Genomic DNA, 24416 nt, shown 5'->3' on the forward strand with positions numbered 1-24416 from the left:
ATCACCCACTCACTCCCCATCTCCTTACCCTTCGTCTCCCTTTCAACATCAGCATGCAAAAACGAAAACATCCAAAAACTGAAAAAATCTGGCAATTGGTTCTCGTTCTCGTTCTCGTACAGGTGCAAGGACGACCATTGGGATTTAATTTGCAAGGAGAAGGGAGGACATGGGGATGATGGTCGACGGTGATGGATTATCTCTTACACCTGAGATCCTTCTGAGTTGTAAATCTGTTACACACCAATAGCAAAGAGGAACGAAGGGCGGAAAAAGGTAATTTCCGGCAGCGAAGGTGGTCGACAGCCAGGTATAAGACGGTGTCATGTGGAATCGGTGAATTTATCTGGACGGAGGAATGGGGATTAATGGATCATGACGACCAATACACATTTTCTTATTTTATTTTAGTTTTTTTTTAATTTGTTTTTATTTATTATTTATCATAATAGATAAATAAGGCGAAATATATATAATAAGGGTAATTCGGTCAGTTTATGTCTATCAGGGACTCAACACGTAACAAAAACAAACTATAGGGATGATCCGAGTTCAAAATTCTTCTTAAAGACCAAACGTACAAATTACTCTAAACCATAGGAACCATTCGTGTAATTCACCCCAAATTATATTTGATTTCTGTTTTTTTCTCAAATTTATGCCTACAACACCACCTTTTATATATATATATATATATATATATATATATATATATATATATATATATATATATATATATATATATATATATATATGAGGTGGTGTTGTAGGTATAAATTTAAGAAAAAAACAAATCAAATATAATTTTTCTTTTTCTATTTTAAATACATTATATTTTTTTAATACACAAACATTTCATGTTATAAAAATGGGTTGACTAAAAAAATATCCCATTTTACCATATAAATATCTTAATTTAATTTTAAAATATTTTTATTGTTTGAATTTGTATTGTTTTTCGAAAAAATCACTTATAAATAATTAATTATAAGTTTATTTTTTAAAAAGCGATGGCTCACTCATCAACAACTAGGCCTCCGTCACGTTCTGTTTCTGAATCAGGTTAGGATACGGCTCTAGAAATATCAAAAAAGTGTTTTATTAACAACACCGTATATAAATTATATTTTTTTTCTAAAATACAAACACTTAATATTAATAAAAAATGGATATAACAACCTAATTTAAATAGAGTTATAAAAGATGAAATTAATAGAAACTACAAGGAGTCAAACAGCAATCCTTAGAACAATGTGAACATTTATTTCCCAATCTACAAATAACAACAACTCCGATCCTACAAGATAGAGAAAAAATGGAGAAATGGAAAGCTAAAAGTAGAGCCAAGGGACAGTGTCCAACGACTTGGTGTAGCGAACGACTCCGTGTAGCCTTAGAGATGGGTTTATATATCTTTCTTGGAGGCGCCATATGAGTGAAACGACATAGATATATATTGAGAGAAACCGGAGAAGAAAAGGGAGAGATTGAAGAAAGCCGGTGGTGGGTGTTTTCCGGGGGGATGGTACGCCAGCAAGTGAAAGGTGAGCCCTTAGCTTCACGCATGACCATCAGGTAGTTCCAGAAGGGTAGTGATGATGTAAGTGGATTATGTGCTTCCCTGTGAAGAAGCATCAGGTCGTAGCTGTGACTATCGTGATATGTCTCCGGTGAAGAAACTCTAGCAGATCTGGATGGAGATGGAGTAGGTTCAACGAGTCTAGCAATGATTCTTGGTAACCAGGAAGAAAATCTTGGTAGAAAGGTTGATGACGATTGACGAGACCCAGATGGTGATAACAGTCTTTAGTTCCAACAAAAGAGAAATGGGTGTGCTTATGATTTGGTTTTCTCGATGCGTGTTTGGGTGAAACTATGGGTCTCTGATGATTGTCATTGGGTGCTTCTAGCATGAGCCAGAGCAAGACAAAGAGATGATGGCAGATCGGCACTGTCGAAGGAGAAGATGGTCGTGGTCCTCGTGGAGTCGGTTACAGGAATTGGAACGCCGCCGTGATGTTCACAGGTACTATTGCATTTTGATTCTTGTTAGGTCAACGAGATTGATTGGGCCAAAGCTTGGATAAGAGCAAACTTTTTTTTTTTTTTTTTTTTTAAATCGAACCGGTTCGGTTCCGATTTATGAATATTAAAACCGGTTTCGTCATTATTAAACTTGAACCTATCTAAACCGGTTATACCGGTTCTAAACCGGTTCAATCGGTTCCAAACCGGTTTGATCGGTTTGACTACCGGTTCTAAACCGGTGGTTTGGTTCTTGAATCGGTTTGGTTCATAGTGAATCGGTTCATGATGAACCGGTTTACCGGTTTTTTTGTGCAAGCCTAGACCCAAGTATTACTAATGGGCTAATGAAAAATCATATGAAATACTAATTATTGAACCGATGAGGTACAACCCGTAGCATTTAGTTTATTTAAATAAATTAGAAAATTTAAGATAACTAGTAGGAATCACCTGCGCCGTTGGCGTCGAGTTAGATCAAGTTTGCGTAAATGTTCTTAGAAAATTTTATAACATCTTGAAAAAGAAAGTTAAAAAGTACAATGCTATAGTAATTATATTTTTTTTTGAAAGATGTTTTAACCTAGAGAAGCAAAAAAAAAAAAAAAAAAATCATGTCCCGAAAGAGAGAAATCTCATCCTTCATTTGTTAGCAAGATGATTCTTATGCAACATTAAGTCTTATCCCAACATTCAAGGGTCCATATCTAGATGTGAAAAAGATAAATCAGTAATTTGTCACTTCTACAACACTTGCAAGAATTTAAAACACAAAAAAAAGTGTTTTAAGATCTTATCCAACTAAAACATGTTTTAAGATTTTATCCAACTTTTGACATATCAGAATAAATCAAAACCAAAGTATGATGGAATGATTATTGTCCCTGCAATTAAATAAACATTCCAATAAAACAAATTTAATTTACATCAGTATAATGTAGATGTAAAGACAACTTTTTTTAAATAAAATTAAAATGAAAGTTAATCCGTTAGAGACCAAACCTGTTTCATATTATAATTTCATAACCCTCTTCGCCTTGCTTCTTTCTGATGCGTTTTTACATGCTACCTACAAGCAACATTGACACAAGCATATGAAGTTAGTTTATTAATAATGACACATGTCAACAGAGAATAGATATATTCTAAGATAATCAATTAATAATGTTGGCTTCTACAATTCCCTAACATGTATCAACCATAACTTCATAAACATTAATTGATATATTTACCAATCGTTTGTACATGTTCTACCGGCGATTAATTTCTGAACGTAAAGAGTCCATTTCCTGTGATGAAGTGGTAAAAAATTAAAATAAATACTTATACTTGAGAAAGGTGAAGGAAAGAAACCAATGGTTCTTTTTTTTTTTTTTTTTTTTTTTTTGTGATGTATGTTTCGTTTAAACAATTCATCGAACACTTGGCATACGTTGTCAAATAACTATAAATTTACAAACTCAGACAAATGTTCTTACCTTGTTATCTGTGTTATGTGGTGATTACTGTTGTTTGTAGTCCCCTACTAATCAACTCATTTGCAAGAATATGTCATTCATACCTATTTAAAAAAATAAGATGAAAGTAGTTTATAACTTTTTTAAGTTTGAATTGAAGAAGAAAAAAATGGGGTCAAAATAGTCATTTTACTTTGGAGCTAAAGTGCAATGGAACTACGTTTTAGGGACCAACCATGCAAAAAAAATGTAACATCTAGACTGAACACGTAACTTTTGAAAGACCATAGGGACGAAAACCGAGATAATCAGCTAAACTCAAGGACGAAAAGTGTAACTTTTTCTTTACTTTAAAAAAGAAAGCAGCATAGTCCTTGGAGCACTCTCTACTACAAAAACATTGCGTAAATTTCCTTTCACATAAAGGACCCTTACTTATAAAAGTTCTTAGTCTCTTTTAATTCTGCAACAATGACAAATCAAATTAAATATATAGAATGACAAATCAAATTAAATATATAAGTATGCTAGCTGATTTTTTTGTTTTAAAAAACTTTTCAATACTAAATGTTAAAGCTCCATCCAATGATGACATTTTCTGATATTTTCCCATCAGAATACATGAGCAGTTGGTTGGAAATTATGGAAAAAAGAAAGTTATGTACTTACCATCACTTATTCAGATTGGTGGGTTTGTGATTTCTAGAGAGTAAAATTGACTGTGTAAGAGAAGCATGAACCTAAAGAGTTAGATTGATAAACAAAGGTAGCATCGGTGTCTACATCAACAAAGCCTTCAATAAAACCAACTTTCTATTTATAATTAGCATTGACATGATTCCACTAAACAACATTGAATATATAGAAACAGAAACACCCATTAAAAACCATACATAGTAAAAGACAATACATATTTCTATTTGGTTTCCATTCTATACAAATATATAGGAAAAAGCTAAGAAAGTAATGAAAATTAGATAAATAAAGAATTGTAGCTCACCTCAAGTTCATCGACCTCCTAATTAAGCTGATATGCAACCTATAAAAATTCCAAATTAATTAAATAAAGTAAATTAGCAACAACCCAACTCAATAATGTATGAATGGATCATGATATATCAGATTAAGATGATGCATGTATTCAACAAATTAGTATGGCTGTGAAACTCATAAAGGGCTAAAGACTACAAAAGGGATTGTAGTTTGAGAACTGTTATATCATATTAAATCCAGGACAAATACTAAAAAAAATCAACTTATAGGATTACATTCTATGGGATACATGATATTCACAATAATGCTATGTTCTGTCTCATCTTCCTTAAAAGGATGTAAAAACAAATACAACTTTATATATGTAAATATATAAGAAAAATACTAATAAATGCAACTCACATGGTCTCTCGTATGGGTCCATTAATGGTCGCCACATATTCATCTGCATAAATGTGTTGTTTCATTATAGTTGTTTAAGAAAGCATTGGTGCATAGTCATGTACTTGGGCATCCCCAACAGCTACCGATCACCCCATTCCTACAAATTGGCAATAACATTTTCTTATGATACCCAAAAAAATTAAAAGATACATAGTTTTAAAACAACATACCAACATAAAACAATGAAACAGTCATATCTTTAATGTAGCATACTGCATACCAACAAAAAGGATGGAAAGATTGAAAATTTTAATGTGTAATTCCCACAAAAAGAATAAAAAAATGTATTATAAAGTTCATTATTTTAAAGAAAAACTCAATGATTTTAATTTTCTTGAGTCCTTTATCTATGTCCATGTCTAATACTTTTATACTCATCAAATAACTTTTTTATGCAATAAAACTTGAATTTAAGAATGATACTTACACTTTTAAGCGTCGTTACTGTTTATGGTTTAGACTATTTTGGTTTCTTTGGAGTATCATTTATTCCTTAAACATTCACTCTTGCTCAATCTTTTGGGGAATCTGGTTTTCTGGCATGAAGAAACATATAATCCCCCCCCCCCCCCATTAATAAATGAACTTTCAACACAATCAAAAGTGGTTGAAAATTGCTTTGTATTTTAATGACATTGCTTTAATGTATTCAAACACAAACCTTTAACTATTTGACTTTTTTTCCTCCCAAATCCTCACGTTAAAACTGATAAATATTGTAAAATTTGTTATTTAAGTGTGAGTTTAAAATGGTCATTTAGTCTCATTTGGAAAGTTTATTCGGTCTATATTTTTTTTATGTATACAATAGTTTATGTTCATAATAAATACTTACATTAGCATAAGCGAGATGATGTATAAAAATGATTGGTGGAGCTAAGATCAGCTCCTCATAGCAGAAACCTGCTTGTTTATACCTATAAATCCACATAAACCCTGATAAGCCCCAGGGGTAAATTTGTCTTTTTTTAATCCACATATAAATTAATGAGACACTAACAATTGCAATGAAACATATATTTCAAAAAGTTCTCTCCAGGCATCATGATCTGCCATGAATCTGGGAAAAAAACCAAACATCAAGAGAGCTCATTGAATTTTATAGTAATTTAGAATAAAAATAAGAGTAAAATTACACGAATGGTCCCTATGCTTTGGGGTAATTTGCATGCTTGGTCCCTAACTTATTTTTTTAACTCGTAAGGTCCCTACTGTTTATTTTTGTTATGCGCTTGGTCCCTACTATTTGTTTTTGTTACACATTTGGTCCCTATCTTACCTAAAAATACTATTATTTAAATAAAAAAATGGTAGGGTATGTAAGGTAAGGTGAAGGGGTGAGATTGAGGTGTGTTTATTTAAATGAATTAAAAAAAAAGGGGAAAATAGTCTTTTTAGGTAAGACATGGACCAAACGCATAACAAAAACAACCAGTAAGGACCTTCCGAGTTAAAAAAATAAATTAGGGACCAAACACGCAAATTACCCTAAACCCTAAGGACCATTCGTGTAATTTACTCTAAAATGTTTGTGATTTTGTTCTTACATCTCAAGATATTTCTTGAGCCAATCAATGGCTGCTAAAATATCTCCACGTGCCTTTGCCATGCCTACCCTTCTCATACTTATAACCTGCAAATGTTTTGGTTTGTTAGAACTTAGAAATGTTATTTTGGTAAGTTAAAGATTGGAGTCTTATTTTTTGTTTTCATAAGATTTATGTTAACAAACTACAGAAATAAAATTGGGTTATATTGTAAGTTTTTATTCCATTACATGATGGAATGAATATCCACAAAATGGAAGGAATAAACGAACAACTTTCTAGTAGTTGTATTGCCCTAACGCAACAACTCAAACAACTCTGAGTGCTCCCAAGACAATGAGATGATAATTCTGTGAATGCATACCTGGATAAGATGAAGCAGCGTGTTACAATTTCTTAAGAGATTACATGGTGGTGGGGAATGAAGAGGAACCTTAGATCAAAAGGTGACATACAGGAAGTGAAAAAAAAATGACGAAAAAAATCAGAAATACCCATATTCTAATAATTGGTTGTTGCCCAGATTAAAGAAAGTGTGTTACTACATTGAGCATAAACTTAAATTCAGTGTCCCTCATTCTCGGTGTGACTTATCACAGTCCCGACCATCTGCTGAATCTACCCGTGAACCAGAATCTTCCATATATGTGTGCGTTCAGTTCGATTTCGTCCAGGTACATGCGCTTTTAACAACAAAATCTTCCAATCACTTCAAAAAACCCAGTTCACAAATACTTTTATTTCAAGAAAGATTTTTGTATTCGAAGAGTTGGAGTTGAATTTGTAAGAATCGGTACCTATTATAGAGACAATAACCTCTATGTTAAGGTCTTCGAAGTGTAGGGTTTTCGATAGCCCAGTGGAGGTATGATTACAGAGTACCTGTGGTCCTGGTGCGATACAGCTTCGATGGTTCCACGCTGGCAGCTAATTCCGGAGCTTCAGAAAAAAACATCAACATGGAGAGTGGAATCTAAGAAACAAAGTCGATTTTGTATTCAATCAAACAGTTGGAGTTTGAAAGTCATAATAGAACACTTACAAAAGGAATCGTCGTCGTTTGCTGTGCCGGGTAGGTGGCAGAGGCAGAGTCACCGACGGAGGCTGTGGCAGGGCCAATGTCGCCAGAGATGATTATGGCTGAAACCGGAGATGAAGGGTTGAAGTCGGCAATGGTGGTCTATTCCAGTCGATGTCAATTTTTAGGGAAAATTATTGAGGGAATCTTTCACGACCGTTTCCCTGGTCGATTGGTAAACTCTCATAGTAGATGTTGGTACAAAAGGGACCATCGGAGTGGTGCAAGAAAGAGGAGTGTCAGAAATCACAAGAGACATGAAAGGCTTTCCTGATGAAATTGGGAGCAAATTGAGATAAGAAGAAAGAGGCGAAGTCAAAGTCTTTCTTGATGAAATTGTACTCGTTTACTATGATCGAATATATCTTTTAGCACCCAAATCACTATGTTCATTATGCAAACTTTAATTCCGCATGCCAAACCATGTTCTTATGTCACTACACGGTTACATGCACTATTTAACTTAGGCATAGTAATTGATACATTAAAATTTTAGAGATTTACGAATCATAAGGAAAAACATAAGTGTCGGCAACAAATTACATGAATAAATAAATAATAAATAAGTAAATATTAACAACCCTATTTTATTTGTATAGATGAATACCTGGAGAAACATGAAAGGAGTCTCATGCTCACGCTCTAATCTGGTTGGGGATCCCTAGTACCTCGACCAAGAAACAAGATATAAACTCATTACGTCGGGAGACTCTTAGAGGATGAAGAACCTATGGAAGACTTATTAGAAGAAGAGGAAATGGAAGAAGAGAAACTCAACTCGGATGATGATAATGAAACCACAAAAGACAGTGAACCTATGGAAGCCGAAGCAGCCCCTCCTTTCAGGTCTTCACCCCAAGTCCTTACAGGAGAATTCTAAAGAGGGTCGGGAAAACCCGTCAGACCGCCAGAAAATCTACGCTCAACCACAAGAGAATTCAGAAGCACGACCATGGGCTATCTGAGAGTATGAGGAGGAACTTAAGAAATCTCACTTGGTTGATTGTGTTTGCTGAAGATAGAATTTCGGGTGGGAGAATCACCTCCCGATACGAAGACGGACAGAGCTTGGGAGTGCGTCCTCCGCCCGGTGATTATGCTTGATCTTTGAGAGGATTGTTTGACCGAACCTTGAAACTGGAGAAGCAAGACAGGGCATCGGCAAAGGGAATCAAGGAAGGAGAGAACAACACAAATCACGTAGCCTGGAGAGTAGGAAGACTGGAGAGCCAGCTGACCCAACATCAGAATACACTGACAGGATGCGTGGGTTACTTAACACGGAGATTCTTGCTAGGATGCAACAGGATACCCACATGGTTGAGGCCGATATTCAAGCTCAAGCAACTCTTATCAGGATGGAAGTCAGTGAGGAAGAGATAATGGCCATTAATGGGAGGCTAGATGCGATCAGAGTGAACTTGGGAAAATCACAAGGGCATTGGGCACTTACTTGCAACGTGGATGATTACAAGGAGTCAGACAGTGGCGGGGGGGATGAGAGCAGATGCAGTTGTAGAAGAACATATAGGATTATATATTAAGTATGTAATGTTTGGTATTATCGTGGTTTTGTAAAAGTATGGTATAGTAGGGTACGAAACTCCTTGCGAATTTTGGGTCTTCTGACCATTGATGTAATAGGTAGTAGAACTTTTGTTTACCAAAAACCTTACGAAAGTTATCATAATGACATGTTTAATGCCACTATGTATGATATATAGATGCATACTATGCATATTTTCTTCGGTGTCAATTTAATGTGTAATTTTTATAATTAGTAAATTCCACGAATAATGCAATAAGTTTTATCAAAAGAACAGGCGGGAGACCCAGGAGGGTACAATCCAGGCTAATCGAAATACCCATCACACGTGAAGCTGGTTCGCCTACAACCACGGTAGAGTTAGAAAAATTGATAGCAGATTGACTTGTGGTAGCTTTGGCACAACCAGAAAATGTTCACAACACCATCTCTGGAGCGGGTAACGGTGGAAATAGTAACGGACAAGACAACAACTCTTTAGGAGATATTTAGAGGACCATAATGAACATGTAGCTATAAAGATTTCACTAGCTGCAAACCCAATAACTTTTATGGGACTGAAGGCATTATTGCACTGACCAGGTGGATCGAAAAGATGGATTCCGTCTTCTAAATATGTTTCTGTCCTGATGATAGTAAAGTCCGATTTGATGTGAGTACGTTTATGGACTCAGCTCTTACTTGGTGAAATAACTAAGTAAAAACCAAGGCCATTATTCTTGCAAACTTTCTATCGTGGGAAGAACTGAAAATGATGATAAAGGAAGAATATTGCACGAGAGATGAGATTCAAGCGATGGAGCAAGAATTATGGAATTTGAAGATGAAAGGTCTTGACATCAAAGCTTATACGACCAGGTTCAACGACCTTGCACTATTATGCCCGACTCTAGTAACCCCAGAATACAAGAAGATAGAGTGTTATGTTTGGGGTCTGGTGCTACAAATAAGAGGAATAGTGTTGGGATCACAATCAACAACTTATGAAAGTGTCAGGAACTTGGCAAGCTGTTTAGTCAAGAACGAACTCAGTCGAGGAACAACAAATACTAAGGTTGAAACACCCAAAACTGAAAATAACAAGCGCAAGACGAGAGGTAAGGATTCTTTGCAATCGTCAAGGAAGAAATAAGGAACTGGATACGCGGTAAGTACGACAACCAATCCAGCACCAGTTCATCGAACAAGCAAAATTGGATGATACCCTCAATGCAAGTAAGAGCTGAGTCCATAAACGTACTCACAACGAATCAGATTTTACTATCATCGAGACAGAAAAATATTTGAAAGACGGAGTCCATCTTTTCGATCCACCTGATTAGTCTGATATTGCCTGCAGTCCCATAAAAGTTATTGGGTTTGCAGTTAGTGAAATCTTTATAGCTACACGTTCGTTGTGGTTCTCTAATTTCTCCTTGAGAGCTACTACCTTGTCTGTTACCATTTCCACCGTTACCCACTCTAGAGATGGCGTTGCGAACATTTTCTGGTTGTGTCAGAGCAACCGCAAGTCGATCTGCTATCAATTGTTCTAACTCTACCGTGGTTGTAGGTAGACCGGCTTCAGGTGTGATGGGTATTTCGGTTGGCCTGGATTGTACCTTCTTGGGTCTCTCACCTGTTCTTTCGGGAATAGCCGTCAGGTTAGGTTCCATCCTTGTGCTTCTTCTTTGTGACATGTTGCTTAACTCCCTATTATATTTAACAATAGAATCTTAGTTGATCGTACTATGCTATATTAAAATTTTCAGTATCACTTTTTCACTTTTCAATAAAACTTATTGCATTATTCGTGGAATTTACTAATTATAAAATTTACACAATAAATTGACACCGAAGAAAGTATGCATAGTATGCATCAATATATTATACATAGTGGCATTAAACATATCATTATGATAACTTTCGTAAGGTTTTTGGGAAACAAAAGTTCTACTAGCTATTACATCAATGGTCAGAAGACCCAAAATTCGCAAGGAGTTTCGTACCCTACTATACCATACTTTCCCAAAACCACGATAATACCAAACATTACATACTTAATATGTAATCCTATATGTTCTACTACTGCATCTGCCCCCATCCCCGCCACTATCTAACTCCTCGTACTCATCTACGTTGCAAGTAATTGCCTAATGCCCTTGTGATTTTCCCAAGTTGCACTCCGATCGCATCCAACCTCCAATTAATGACCATTATTTCCTCCTTACTGACTCCGACCCTGATAAGAATTACTTGAGCTTGAAGATCAGCCTCAACCATGTGGGTATCCTGTTGCATCCTAGCAGCAATCTCCGTGTTGAGTAACCCATACATCCTATCAGTGTATTCTGATGTTGGGTCAGTTGGGTCTCTAATCTTCCTACTCTCCAGGCTACGTGAGTTGTGTTGTTCTCTCCTTCTTTGATTTCCCTTGCCGATACCCTGGCTGGCTTCTCAAGTTTGAAGGTTCGGTCGAACAATACTCTCAAAGATCCAACATAATCACCGGGCGGAGGATGCACTCCCGAGCTCTGCCCGTCTTCGTATCGGGTGGTGATTCTCCCACCCGAAATTCTATCTTCAGCAAACACAATCAACCAAGTGGGATTTATTAAGTTCTTTCTCATATTCTCAAATAGCCCATGACGTGATTTTGAATTCTCTTGTGGTTGAGCGTGGTTTTTCTGGTGGTCTGACGGGTTTTCCCGACCCTTTTTAGAATGCTCCTGTAAGGACTCGGAGGTGAAGGCCTGAAAGGAGGGGCTGCTTAGGCTTCCATAGGTTCACTGTATTTTGTGGTTTCATTATCTTCATCTGCGTCGGGTTTCTCTTCTTCCAATTCCTTTCCTTATAATGAGTCTTCCATAGGTTCTTCATCCTCTACAGAGTCTCCTGACGCGATGAGTTTATATCTTGTTTCTTGATCGGGGTAGTAGGGATCCCCGACCAGATGAGGGTGTGTGCATGAGACTCCTTTCATATTTCTCCAGGTATTCATGTATAAAAATAAAATAAGGTTTTTAATATTTACTTGTTTATTATTTATTTATTCATGTAATTTGTTGCCGACACCCATGTTTTTCCTTATGATTCGTACAAACCACATGATGGAACCTATGTGAATCTATCCAAGCACAAGAATGTGCGGTGCCAACTTTCTTCCATTTTTAAATTTCTTTACTCCTACACATCTAACTCACACCTACAATATGTCCCACCAAGTTTTGCATGTGTGAGGAGTCATAATACCACCTGAATCCACAAGCAAGTTCAATTTGTACCAAATGACATCAGCTATATCCCACCCCTATTCATATATACCTAACCTCTTATTCAAGGATACATTTAGCTCACATTCAGGAACTTCAGTTGTGAGAGTTAGAGAACTATTAAAATGGTCCTACCAAACCTCTCAAATTGATCACTTCAGTACAACTATATCATATAAAGATCTGAGGAGTTATAATCAATAAGGCTGCATTCAACCATTCAAGACTCCACCTCACTCATCATCCTTCCTCTCTATCTCTCTCTCTCGGCTACAAGCTCACAAATACCACACGTGCTTAATAACTATGGAAACTACTTCACAGATACTTCAATATCTTCCTTGATCTGCATTTGTACATTTGTGCAATGAACCATGTGAAGAAAACCTGATCAAATATCTCAGGGATGATAAATTCCCTCATCCATCACCTCACTCCTCACGATTTTCCTAAGCTACACATACACACACTCACATATTCAGCACTTGCACAAAATCTTGCATATATTGCAACATTGTACAACCATATATCTTAGTAAATTCACAGCTGTACAATGAGATTTAGAGAAGATTGATCAACTACTTATCCCACCATTGAACTCATCTAAAGTTATCACTCACCATGCCTTCCATTCTCTCTATTCTCTCTCTCAACCTCTCTCATATTCCCTCCTGATCACCAAAAGATAACCCAACAACCGAGGTTGTTGCCTTCTCCAATCCAGTCCCTCTTTTGCATGCTACATGCGATAATAAGTTGACCTAATCACCACCAAACCACCACCATGGCCATTTATAGCAACCCCGACCCTAAGCAAACCCAATTGGCACAATCCACCGGAGGAGAAGAAACAACGACCATCACCTTGTTCCTTCCTGTCTGCATCTCATTTTGACCCTCAAATAGTTTCCAATCGTTTTTCAATACTCTTCCATCGATCTCAGGTAACTTCCTTTCTTCCCTGATCAAAACACGTTCAACAACCACCATGAACAGTCGGTACCTGCCATGGAGGTTGCTGGTTTGAATAGTTTCCGACGAGACGATCTCGGTGACGGGTTTGGTCCTAATCAGACGTGTACAGCTCTTGACTCTCTTGTTTTTTTTTGCCATGTGATGTGTAGGTCGACTCCAATATAATATCTTCCCCTGAAACGTGGTATAACATTTAGGTCTAAAAATCATCAATTACATCTTACATTTTATTATTATACAAAAAGTTATAAATATTAGGGAATATGTTTAAAAATGGGATTAATGTCCTAGATTTATCTTAACCATACTCAGATGGTAAAAAGAAAGGGTAGTGTAGTAATAAAAAAGTCAACAGAGGTCAAAATGAATATACATGTATTATTTTGTTAGTTGTTATAATAATAAAAAAAAAGGTTTCAGTACATCGATATGTAGTATTGACTCAAAAATGTCAATTATAGTAATTTTATAAGTAATAAAGTAATGTATATACTAATCTATGAATACGGAAATATTCGTTATATAAGTTAGTTCATCAAGTTCCGGATTTAAAAATCTTTATGAGTAGCATTATTAAACAATAATTGTATCATATGAAAAGTTGGTAAAGAAAAAAAAACACTCGTATGTTTATTCAAGTATTGCTACAACAAATACCAACTTTATCAAAAATCTACTATAAGGTTTTTTTGCCACATGTCTTATTCTCATTCATTTGAACACATGATATTTTTTTAGAATTTTTAAATTTTCTATTTTCCACTTGTTATTTTATTGTATTTTTCATTTTATTAAATTAAAATTCCATATTTAATGTGTAATGTAATATATATGTAAAGTATTTATTAGAAAAAGTTTATATATGTAATGTATTCAATACATTAAAGTCTCATTAATTTTAATAATTCAAAATTTTTTTTTTCTTATAAATTCAAACTTTTCAAATTATTAAAATTTTATATTTATTTTTTTTAATTAAACCCATGTAATACATGAGTTTCACACCTAATCTACTCTAATAAATGAAAGTTTTTTTTTTGCTACTTGTCATATTCTCATTCAATTTGGCACATGTAATTTTATGGTAATTTTAAATTAATTTTTATTCCACTTGTCATTTTATGGTTTTTCTATTTTAATAAATTCCACATAATATTTTAATGTAATAATTACAATAAATGTAGTAATAAATGAATATTAATATCATTAATGAACTTACCTTTTTATTTCAAAATTCTCAAATTAAAGCTCATTAGTTTATTTTGTTTATTTATTTATATTTATAAGATAAAAAAATCAATTTTAATAATTCATTATTTTTCTTATTTTCTTATAAATCCAAAGTTCTTAAACATTTAGACCTCTATATTTAATTTTTTTAATTAACCCATGTAATACATGGGTTTTACATCTAGTAATAATTATTTTAAGGTGCAATTCCCTTGAGCGTTGTTTTTCTAACAATAAATACTTATAATAATCGACGAACCTAAGAAGGAAGATATATGGTTGTTATACCAATTCCGAATACCGGACCCAATACGCTTGGGTTTGCATTATAAACTATTCTCGGTTTTGAGAAAACTAAGGTCTCAATGCTTAGTAGAAACCCTCCATTTTACTGCAAGGGAGCGACCAACGTCAGATGTAAGTGTCATAATATTGATCTTATACGGTACGACTCCCTGTTTGGAGTTGCTAGCCACAACTACGTCTAACGAGATGGATTTTGGCGCTGGCGTTAGCATTATTGAACATTACCACGTGTTACAACGGGGTGAATAACTTTAGCATGCCCTATTATGAAGCCGGTGCAGTAATAAAGTACAATATCATGAGTTCGGTTATAACATATTTTACAATCCCATAAATTCCTAACATTTTACAAGAAATAGGAAAAGTATCCACTCACGGATTAATTGCCACCACAATTCGGTTAGAGAATTAAGATATGTACAAGAAATCTTAACATACTAAATATTCTTTTGGTTTTTAGATTAATAAGAACGACAACCAATAATAATGATTATCTTACGACAAATTTACAATTACAGTCTCATTAACTAATAATGTTGGCACGACCTATGCAGTAGTAAAATAATCATCTCTAGTTAAAAAACGGTCAAATTATGTTTTGAAAAAAATGAAGGTTCCTAGCTCTATAGTAAATTCTTTTTATAAAATTTTTATGTTATTTTAAGAATTTATGGAGTCAAAACTTGTAGGACTCATTGACACCATTGTTGACGTATTTTAACATGTATTCTCAGGAAACTAAGACAAGAAATCCACGCGAGGAGTATGGAATCATCATCTTATGCTTTTGTTATAAATTACGTTTTATGTCTTCTTTTTGAGTCATTGAAGATTTGTCGTGAAACATGTAACAAAGTAAGATATAATTATATTGTATGTGATGAAAGACTCTAAGTGGTAATTTAAAGTTTGATATATGATATGTTTGCAACCGTAGCTCTCAAAAGTCTCTGACAACTTTGACCCAGTCAAATGACATATCCTTTAGATAATGGATCGTATAGTCCTCCGTTCTCAAGATATCGTGCAGACAATCACATGGAATATATTTATACTTATTGTCTAGCAGTTTCTTTCTTGATCTCCGATTTGTTCAACATAGAACTTAGTTGAACACATCAACTTGGGTGCTGTTTGTTTTTTTGAAGCCAAAATGTCTGCAGTTTGCGGACCATATCCGCAAGCCTCTGCGGCAGAAGAGGTGGACCAAATGTCTGTAGTCTGCAATAAGAATACTGTTTATTTTTAACGTCTGCAACTGTCAAAATAAATTGATTTTTCAAACTTAATTTTATATCATAAACATTAAAAATGCATTTTCAGCAAAAAAATGAAAGAACAAAAAACTACACACTGGCCCATGTTTTTTTTGTAAGGTTAAAATGAGGTTTGAATACCTTTGAAGACATTGATCCATGTCTGCACCAGGAAGACCTCGCGTGGACGTTTTTTGATTTGCACCCTTTCAAAAAACAAACACTCTGCGAGGGCATATGTCTGCGCGATGCAAATAAAAGTGGTTGCATAGATCTTCACAAAAAAAAAAACAAAAAAACAAACAGCGCCTTAGTCCTTACCAGGCCCGGTACATAAGTCAAACCAAATCATCAAGGGACCCAAGATATTGCTCTTACCCCTGTAAGGTAAAAGGAATAGATAAACTTTGACTTATATGCTTGTACTGTTTGCTCATCAAATCATATACAACAATACGTATTATAACATCAAGTTACTGATGCGTTTACGCATTATCAATGCACAACCAAATTGTAAACAACAACTCATATATCGCGGTTTAAAGACTATATGATATTATCGTCTTACAATCACTCGTGATGAATTCCATGAAGTGGTTCTGGTAAGTGTGAGTTTAATTCAATACTCAAATCTTATTTTATAAGCACTCATGAACGTTGCAGCAAAATTTTGCTATGTCTAACTTTTTAGACAATCTACAAGTCAATTCATGACAATCTTCATTCATACCTACTTCCAATGTATGATCGAACGTGGATGGTTCGAATAATCTTATTATTCAGTAAGTCAAAACATGCAAAGTGAAACAATGGTAAATAATCAACACAAGATAGTAACTTTACTCATAAATAATATACATTTATTTAATAATCAAATGTCGATTACAATTTATCTATTACAAGTTTCTAAAACCTATATAATCACAAAAACTAATACCGTCCTTTATCCCAATGCTCCCAGTGTGCTGCGAGTGCTTAACCCTACTTAGTCTCTTTGTAAGGGGATCTGCTGGGTTATCCTCTAGTGATACCTTCTTTATAACGAGGAGTCCCTATTCCACACGATGTCTAATGAAATGATATTTTCTGTCGGTATGCCTGGATCTACCATGATCCCTTGGTTCCTTGGTTAAGGCAACCACACCTTCGTTATCGCAGAAAATCTCCATAGGCTCCTTTATGGCATGTACAATTCCAAGGTCTCCGATGAAGTTCTTTAGTCATATCGCCTCTTTTAACATTTTGCTCGTTGCTATGTACTCTGATTCACATGTTGAATCAGCCACCGTTTCCTGCTTGAAACTTTTCCAAGTCACTGCTCTTCCATTTAGGGTAAAGACCCAACCCAACTGAGATCGATAATTATCTCGGCCTGTTTGAAAACTGGGGTCACTGTACCCTCATACTCTCAAGTCATCACTCCCACCGAGGACAATGAACCATTCCTTGGTCTTTTATAGGTACTTAAGAATATTCTTGACTGCGGTCCAATGAGCTCTACCATGTTTCCCTTGATATCTGCTGACCATGCTCAAAGTGAAGGGCACATTAGGGAGAGTACAAGTCATAGCATACATGATGGAGCCAACTGTGGAAGCATAAGGGACTCGGCTCATCTCTGCTATCTCAGCCTCTATACTCGGACTTTGAATCTTACTCAGTTTGGTATTGCTTTAGATCGGTAACTCCCCTTTCTTGGAATTCTCCATGCTGAAACGTTTCAACACATTATCCAAGTAAGTACTTTGACTAAGTCCTAGTAGTCTCTTACTCCTGTTTCTCACAATCCTTTTCCCTAGGATATAGGCAGCTTCTCCGAGGTCCTTCATAGCGAAGCACTTCCCAAGCCAGGAGTTAACCTCCTGCAATGTTGGGATGTTGTTTCTTATGAGTAGTATGTCATCCACATACAATACGAGAAAGCTAACTATACCCCCACTAGCTTTGACATATATACAAGATTCATCCTCGTTCCTCGCAAAGCCAAACTCTTAGACTTTCTCATCGAAACAAATATTCCATTTGCGAGATGCTTGTTTCAATCCATAAATGGATTTCTCAAGCTTGCACACTATATTGGGATGCTTTGCATCGACAAAACCCTCTGGATGACTCATGTAAGCATCCCCAACTAACTTCCCAGTAAGGAAAGTGGTTTTGACATCCGTCTGCCGTATTTCATAATTATGAAACGCAGCTATGGCTACCATCACCCTAATAGATTTATCTTCGCAACTGGTGAGAATGTCTCATCATATTCAACTCCAGGAGTTTGAGTAAAACCCTTCGCAACCAATCATGCCTTTTACGTGTGCACTTTTTCATCCATGTCGATCTTCTTCTTGAAGATCCACTTGCAACTGATTGTGTTACGACCTGGTACATTGTCAACCAAGTTCCAAACTTGATTGTCATACATGGACTGAATCTCGCTGTCCATCGGATCTTTCCATTTAGCAGACTCCGAGCCTGTTATGGCTTCCTTATAGTTGTTAGGTTCATCTAAAATCACTAGTGTACTATCACTAATAAACGTATCACCCTCAGATGTTATATGGAACCCATACAACACATATTGAACACTAACTCTACTGGAACGTCTAAGAGGTAGGGAATCGTCAACAGGTTCAACATGAGTTTCCTCCTCAGGTTGATCACTAGTGTTGGAGGTTCCTTCATCACTTGTCTTTTGAAGCTCTTCGAGATCAATTTTCCTCCCACTGTCCCCTTGTTATATGAGCTCTCTCTCGCGAAAGACTACTCTCCTCGCAACTAAGACAATGTTGTCACTCGGTCTATAGAAAAGATATCCAAAGAACTTCTGTGGGTAGCCGATGAAAATACACTGCTCACTACGAGGTTCGAGCTTGTTGTGAGTCTCTCGTCTTACGAAAGCCTCGCAACCCCAAACCTTTATATGTGCCAATGAGAGAGCTTTCCCTTTCCACATATCTTGAGGTGTTTTGACAACCTTCTTGGTAGGGACTATGTTAAAGATATAGGCGACAACCGTTAAGACATACCCCTAGAATGAGATTGGTACCGAAGCACGACTCATCATGAAACAAACCATGTCTAACAAGGTCCTGTTGCGCTTCTCAACCACACCATTAAGTTGTGGTGTCCTAGGTGGCATCAATTGTGAAACTATTCCACATTCATGTAGATACTCGTGGAGCCCGATACTAAGATACTCTACTCCTCGATCGGATCGCAACATCTTTATCTTCCAGCCCAGCTGATTCTCCACTTCTTGTTTAAATTCTTTAAAGTTTTCAAAGGTATCTGATTTATGCTTGATTAAGTAGATATACGCATATCTGCTATAATTATCAGTAAAAAGCACATAGAAACGACAAACATCCCTTGTGGTGGATATGAAGGCCCTACATACATCAGTATGTATGAGATCCAACAAACCCTCACCCCTCTCACAAGTACCAGTGAAGGGTGACTTGGTCATCTTTCCAAGTAAACAAGACTCGCACGTGTCGTCTAATTTTAGGTCAAACGACTCCAACACTCCATCCTTTTGGAGTTGGGCTATGTGTTTTTTGTTGACATGTCCAAGACGACAATGCCACAAGCATGCTTTGTCCAAACTTTTGGACGAATCGATTTACAATACACTATTTCCTAAGTTATCAACAATCATCATAGTTTCATATATTGCATTACAATGCAATGCTTCAAAATAGAAATCACCATTCAAATAAGCATTAAAAGAACAAATTTTATTGTTAAACAAAAATCTAAAACCTTGTCTAAACAAACCATGAAAAGAAATAATGTTTCTCTCCATCTGAGACGAGTAGAAACAATTATTCAATTCTAATCCTAACCCACTACTAAACACTAAAGAATAAGTCATAATCTTGGTCACAAGCGACGCTTTCCTGTTTCCCATGATCAGGTTCATCTTCTCATGCTCCACATCCTTACGTCCTATAAGACACTGCAAATCAGAACAAATGTGAAAATCACATCCTGTTAAAAAACCCAAGAAATAGCATGTGATGAGGTGTTAGATTGAATAGTATAAATATTTTCATGGGTGGGTTTTTTTTTCCCATCCCTGATATCCTGCAAGTATTTTGGGCAGCTTTGTTTCCAGTACCCTTTCTCGTGGCAGTAGAAGCACTTTGCTTCTTTGGGATCGACCGAGAAAATGGCATGACCAGCTTTGGTCCCACTAGAAGAGGATCCATCATGGGGCTTGACCTTGAAGCTCTTGTGAGGAGCCTTCCTCTTCTTTCCACTGCCTTGCCCAATAGCCAGGACAGGGGCATCAGCAACAGGATTCGGTGCAACAGACTTGTCCTTTAAACTGCTCTCTCAGCAGTTTGCAAGAGATCTTGAATCTTGCTAAGTGTGACCTCCTCATTGTTCATATGGTAGGTCATACAAAATTGGTTGTAACAAGGAGGTAAGGAGTGGATAATGATATCAATCGCCAGCTCCTTATCAAAGTTAACATTTAACTTCAACAAGCGATCCACATACCTCTGCATCTGTTGCAGGTGGGCCGTGATGGACTCTCCATCCTTTATCTTGGTAGTGATCATCGAGACGATGATCTCATACCTCTCTTGCCTAACACTTTGATGGTACCTCTCGATCAAGTCCTAGTGCATTTCATATGGATAGAAGTCCTCATAGGACTTCTGGAGTTCTGGAGTCATAGTTGCGAACATGATGCAATGTACTTTCGTTGCATTTTCAGAAGTGGCAGTGTTAATGCTAACCTTCTTGAGCTCCTTATCGAGAACATACTATTTGTCATCGTATCATGTCACCATCCTTATATTACGAATCCAATCGTTAAAGTTGCTGCCATTAAAGATTACTCTCCGACATAGGTTCATTAGGGAGAAGGAGCCAGAAGCGTTGGAGCCTGAAACGTTATTGAGTGGACATCTAAAAAAGAGACAATTTTAATTAGATATGAAAATACGTAATTAAACACCCAAATGAGAACTTAAAGCTAGGACCCAACATCATTATTCACAATCTAGAAAAGGGATGTCGTAATCTAACTGCAAGTAATTTGAAGGTAGGTGAATGACGATTCACCAATTTCCACCATAAAAAACGAAAAAGACTTCATGTTTTAAATGTATTGAAACTCCTAGATTCTTTTGAGATTCTTTGAACTTTTCAATGGCATGTTTAAATCTCTATTATGTCATTCAAGTTTGTGACTCGGATACCGAGGATCACAAACAAGGTGTGAATAACCATGCAAATGTACTTGGTGATCTCGATGTCATTTACCACCTAACCAATGTGCCAGTAAACCACACACGCTCCATTAGTCTATGACAAACATTGAGCCACCCTTTGCCACCCAAGCTAGTCCCAAGTTAGTGTACCGGTTAGCCACACACGCTCCACTAACGACTTGGTAAGGTGCAAATTGCAATTTCATGGAATAGCATACAATTTCATATTTTTCCTAAAGTAACTAAGATTAAGAATTTTGTAAAAACATTTAGTTATTTTATTAATCATTATACTTATAATGAGGAATTAGTTGCCCTATCCTACCCGTTCGGCTAACGACCCTCCACCAATCAAGAAAGCGGTGGGTGAGAGTGGACACTCATTCAATCACCATTTTATAGGCCTGGATCTGTTGGATTTGTCTCAAAATCTGTAAGTATGTTTGACTTTAATTGACCATGTATTAGTAATCGTGAGAGATAAGATAATTGTTAAAATTGAAATTGAAATTTAAATTTAAATTATAGGGTAGGATGTCTAACGAGTTATACAACATAATCGCACGTGTGACAGATGGAATCTATGAAGGCATTGCTATTAGAGATGTTTTTCCCGGTTCCACCCTTTCTGTTCATGTTTTGAGATTCAACAACATTCCACATGTATATGGAATTATAAATCTCTTGTCTCTCTATTTATTTATTGAAAATTTTATATGTATTTTTCAGATAAAAATGATTGTTGTGCTTGGGGAACTCGATGGAAGAGATGAATATTCATTAATTGAAGCACTTCAATCAGGAAAACATTAATAAACCAGTATGCGCTTGGGTCAGTGGAACTTATGCACGTCTCTTCAAATCAGAAGTTCAATTTGGTCATGCAGTAAGTTTATTATCTTACTTTCTTAAATGCTAAATTATGCAAGAAATAGCAACCTTTCACCAATATAGACAACGTACATTACATTGCTATTTTTCCTTTCTTTAATTTGGAAGGGTAATTTTGTGATTCTGTTGATCATGTTTAATCTTTTTCACTTACCCATTCATTAATAAGGGAGCCAAAAGTAGTTGTGAAATGGAGTCTGCACAAGCTAAAAATGAAGCACTCAAAGATGCCGGAGCAGTTGTCCCCACTTCATTTGAATCATTTGAAGCTTCAATCAAGGAAACATACGAGAAATTGGTAAAAATCCTAATCTTAATCTTTTTTATATTCCCATTTTGCCCTTCACGAACTCAAAAAATTTCGGTTTTTTAGTAGGCTGAGGAGGGAAAGATTACCCCTGTTATGGAAATCACTCCTCCACATGTACACACAAAAAGCACACCATTTACCCTCTCTTTTTCCGATTTAGTCTTTTTTTTTTTTTTTTTTTTTCCAAATCTTTGATCTGTATAAGCATTTTGGTGTTTTTATGTTTGTAGTTACTTGCCTGAACGAGATTTATCCTAACAAATTTGGATGAACAAAAATAGCAACACATTTTGATTTTATCTCTCTGGAAAAGACAAAGGATCACTAAAACTTTAATATTTTTCTTATTTTTAGATCTTAGTTGATGCTTTTTTCACTTAATTTGTGTAAATTTCAGATTCTTGATTGGTTAACACACATTCCTACTGATATTGAAGTTTATATTCGGCCTGGATCTTCGAATGGATAATTCCTCTTGTGATGAGGTAAATTTTTTTCATAAGATTCCTAAAATTTGTTTCATAAATTCAATCTATTCAGATTTATCAACAAACTTACAAGTGATTGATACACTTTTTATCATAAACCTTGCTAATTACTTTTGATGTTTTTATTTCCATTACTTTATTGTTGGCTAACTAGATGATCCTTTTTTTTTTTTTTTTACAACAGGATGCTGATAATGAGAAGAAAAAGAAACACGATAACCTTCAAAACATACATTGATTTTAATTGATGCTTTTTTTTTAATCTGATGATTACTGGTGATATATGTGCAGTTACCACCAAAAGAAGTTGATAACTGGCTGCTCCATGATGCCACTATAAGAGAAGCTTATGGTGGTTTGAATTATGAAATGTTCCATTTATTTAGGAGAACAATGAGGACATGGCTCAGAAGGTTAGTTCTATCCCATGTAATTACTGGTTATTGAGTTTTTCTTTTAATGTTATGGTAATTAACTATTATTAATATTTTATAAATTTATGCGGTGTTGCAGACTTGCAGCTTCATTTAATCTTGCTCTCAAAACCTGCAATTAGAGTTGTAGCCATTATAGGTGAAGGTGTTTCTTAATATAGCATAAGGGAGTTGATTTCCTAATAATGATAAGGTAATTACAAATTTAAAATAATACCCTTACATGGCTATAGGGATTGCATTTTTTTATCTTAGTTAAAACATTGATGTTTCTTAGTTAAAACACACCACTTACCCTCTCTCTTTCTGATTTAGTTTTTTTTTTTTTTTTTCTTGCAAGTTATTATTAGAGAAACAACATTTTGTCGGCTTAAAGCCTAAACTTTCAAGATTGATGATAAATTTAGAATGTTTACAACAATCATGGAGTTAATCTATAAACTTTCAAGATTGTGTTTGCAGGAGGTATCTGGTAGAGCAGCAAGGTCGCCTTCTGAATCATAATACTTCCCAAATATTCCAATGTATGTTTAAACTTTAAGGCATCCATTCTTTACAAGTATTGCTAAGGACACGAAAAGACCTCGACAATAGACACAACTTCAGTGACTACAGACAATATGAGGGTATCTAATGCTAACAAGAAGAGAATGCTAGAGAAGGGCATTTCAAGAGTGGACTTTCTGTTGGGTGTTTATCGTAATTTTTGGCTATTTATCTGAATTTTTTTTTGTTTGTCCCTTAAAATTGGAATTAAATATTTGGCTCAAGTTTGAGTTTTGACAAAGGTTTAGTTTGGAAGTAGTGTTGAATAGTTTGAGAAATACCAATAGATTATCTAAAAAGAATTGGTAAAACGTAAAAGTTTCAAATTAAAACATAACTAATATAACTTTTATTTTAAACGAAAATAACTATATATTTATAAGGTTTATCTTTTTATTCATAAAGTTTATCAAGTAA

The 24416-nt window shown here is 35.5% G+C and overlaps 1 long non-coding RNA gene across 1 annotated transcript; it reads left to right on the top strand.

The window, feature by feature from the left end:
- The first annotated feature begins 1231 nt into the window (after window positions 1-1231).
- Window positions 1232-24213, top strand: LOC145037532 (uncharacterized). The gene is made up of 7 exons (XR_013678890.1): window positions 1232-2026; window positions 22060-22216; window positions 22391-22519; window positions 22929-23016; window positions 23204-23432; window positions 23533-23646; window positions 23916-24213. It is a non-coding gene; the product is annotated as an uncharacterized LOC145037532 (long non-coding RNA).
- The last annotated feature ends 203 nt before the right edge of the window (window positions 24214-24416 follow it).

This window comes from Lactuca saligna, chromosome 3, assembly GCF_052625555.1.
Source record: "Lactuca saligna cultivar CGN05327 chromosome 3, ASM5262555v1, whole genome shotgun sequence".
Lineage (NCBI taxonomy): Eukaryota > Viridiplantae > Streptophyta > Magnoliopsida > Asterales > Asteraceae > Lactuca > Lactuca saligna.